This window comes from Nicotiana tomentosiformis, chromosome 11 (genome assembly GCF_000390325.3).
Source record: "Nicotiana tomentosiformis chromosome 11, ASM39032v3, whole genome shotgun sequence".
NCBI classification, from domain to species: domain Eukaryota; kingdom Viridiplantae; phylum Streptophyta; class Magnoliopsida; order Solanales; family Solanaceae; genus Nicotiana; species Nicotiana tomentosiformis.
The window spans coordinates 82,268,215-82,271,423 of NC_090822.1; positions in this window are offsets into that span (position 1 = coordinate 82,268,215).

Consider the following 3,209-nt stretch of genomic DNA (forward strand, 5'->3'; position numbering starts at 1 on the left):
GGCCTGCCTAACTCATAAGTCTGCCACCATCTGCAAGTTGTACATGTTAGCTGAAAAGTAGTAAATGCAACCCAGTGGTGTCCAAAATATCTATTGTGCCCAAAATCGGGTAACACCGATCCAAAAACTCTTGAGCATCCTCTAACTCCCCTCCACTGAACTCTAGCGGTTCAAGACTCCTAAATTGCTCCAACCTCGTCTGCTCCTCATCACTCATAGGTGGACCAACTTCGGCCCAAGCAACAACAACAGGTTGAAGTGGTAACACCCCTGGTATTTGATCACCCTGAGCTAGCTGCTCTAGAGTATGGGTGGCAGGAGTCTGGTCACCTCCCCCAGCCTGTGAGGTAGCTTGTGCAACAAGGATCGAAACCGCCTGAGCCAAGATCGTACACACGGTAAAATCTAAGCCAAATACTTTTGAAGACTAGGAATAAAAATAAGTACCGCCGGTGTCTGAGCTGGTCCCACTAGCTCAACTGTATGAGGAACCTGCTCCTCTACGGGAGCAACTGGTGGCTCCACAGGTGTTGTCCTAGATGTAGTGTGAGCCCCACCTCGGCCTCTACCCGACCCTGACCACTCTCAGCCCTTACTAGTGGTACTAGTGCTCGTCCGCCTGATTCGACTGCATGTGCCCTCACCATCTACAAGAGAATAGAAGAGTCAAGGTTCAAACTTTGAAAATAACAAATCCATACGAAAAGAATGTTATAAAATGAAGTTTTCATAATAGTTCAGTAGCCTCTCGAAGATAAGTATCGACATCTCCGTACCGATCCACAAGACTCTACTAAACTTGCTCATGACCCATAATACCTATGAACCTAGGGCTCTGCTACCAACTTTCACGATAAAAAACCCCAACTAGTCGTAATGGCGCCTAATGCACTTTCTAGGTAAGCCAAACATAGCAATAATGAACAATAATAGCATAAATGATAGAATTCACATAAGTCTAAAACCTTAATATAGCACAATAACGCCAATACATGATAAATTCCCAGAAGTGGTTCATACAAATTCATGAGATCTATAGAAATACAAGTTTGAAAAGTCAAAATATAATACTGTCTGAAATAAGGACAACAATGCATAAGAAAAGAGATACCAAGACTGCGGTCAAGAATGCAGCTCTACCTCGTCTCTTGGTGATCAACTCAACTAGAAAACTCCGCTATTGGTGACTGGGTATGATACGTGGATCTGCATAATTAACTACAGAGTGTGGCATGAGTACAACCATCCCCATGTGCTCAACAAGTATCATATCTAACCTCGGCGAGGTAATAGAACCAAGAATTATAAATGATACTTGCTATAACCTGTACGGTTTATAAATACAACATACCTTGAGAGGAAATTGAATAACATAATCCATCAGAGTGATAGAGGAGTGGGATTCAAGTGTTTTCCTTTCAAGGGGGGCAATTAAAGGTTTCAACCAAACCACAACTTGGTTGGGATACTTCAGTAAATTCATGCCCTCAGGAACTTCATTCATAACCTGCTTCATACCTCTCTCACAGGAAGTCCATCATCATCACGATCAGTAGCAGGAGTATCAATAGGATCAATGAGGCTCATAGGAAGGGTTGCAAGGGATGGCTCATCAGAAACAAAGCCAAACTCTTGTTCTTTACTCAAATCCTTGAGGAAAAAGCCTCCCAGCAAGATTTGAATGGGGTTTAAGGCAGGACCAGTGTTTCATCTTCTGAAATATCTAAAGAGACATTTTCAAGCTCATCGACTAGGTGAAAAGACACGGAGTCTGGAGGTTGGATCCGAGGAGCATTGGATTCATTATCTAAGAGAACATGCCTTTTGACTCGAGGCTTCTTCACTAGGGAACCTTCATCTTCATCATAGGCACAAGATTCTTTGTTTTTCCTATTTGAAGAGGGCACATTCAAAATCCTCTCTCGAGTAGTGTTGGCATCAACTCTAACTGCAGGAGTGGAAGCGGGACGGACTCCGCAGATAGCAAATCCTAAAAGTTACAAGTAATGTCAGAATATGAGGGAAAAAGTGAAAAAATCATGGTAAAGAAAAGTAACATACCATGGGTTTTAACTTTCCGCCAAAACATTAGGGATAGAAACTTCTAGGATCTTTGCTCCATAAGAGCAGCAAAAACAAATTTTTCTGCCAAATCACAGAAGTTGGGGAGTTCACCGAAAACTTCCATGATTGCTTTAAAATAAGAAAATATGAGAAATTTAGTATTCTAAAGAGATATGGCATAGTGAAGAGGCAAATGAAAATACTCACGTGCAAAGTTCCACTTCTTGGGAAAAGGCATGTTTTCTTCACCCCACTAAGGCACGAATAGGAACAGCCACAGACCGAGCATACTAACCTCGGCCACAATCATCTTTAGGACTAACTAATACTCTTTTTCTTATCACTGCAAGTGTGAAAACGCCCTCACGAAAATACTTTTGGAGAATATATATGGAGGAAATGACGAAAAGAGAAAGGGACGGAAACTAAACCCGATAAGTAGCGAAGACAAGCCAATTCCCTCCACATTATTAAGCCTACTTTACCAAGACAAACGTCGAAGTAACGACATAACTCAATGATCACTGGGTCAATAGGAGGTTTTAATACAAAGGTGAAAGGATATGTATAGACAAATGAATAACCCTCATGATAAGAGGTTATTCGGTCGTCAGCACTAGGGGTTGTGACTGGGAAATCAAGGTTTTATAAACATTCATGGTGTACTAAAGGAAGAAGATCGGAGTTGATTAAAGAAGGATAGTGATCAGCAAGTCTAAATGATTCACAATTAGATTTAAAAGAAAATTCCTGTGGAACGATAACTTTAGAAGAAGATCTAGGGGCGGTTGAGAATTTATCTTTGGAATAAAAAGAAGGTTTTTAAAAATTCTCCTGAGAAGAAGTGGTACTTCGGCTAGATATGGAGCCTAGTCTACGAAGCGTGCCACCTCTATTTCTACACCTAACCGGAGTTGTAGAAGGAGGGAGTTCATCTACTATAAAAGCCCTCCGAGGGTCAAATGATCAAGAAGGGTTTGAAGATCGGGAAGCAATTATTAATTATTACAGAAGCACGAAAAGAGAAGAAACGTTGGAGGGAATGCTTAGAAAGGAATGAAAGACAGTAGAAGAAATTTTGGAAAATGTATGATGCGGTGTTTATAAGAAAATATGTCATTTTAAACCGTCATCATAGAACCGTC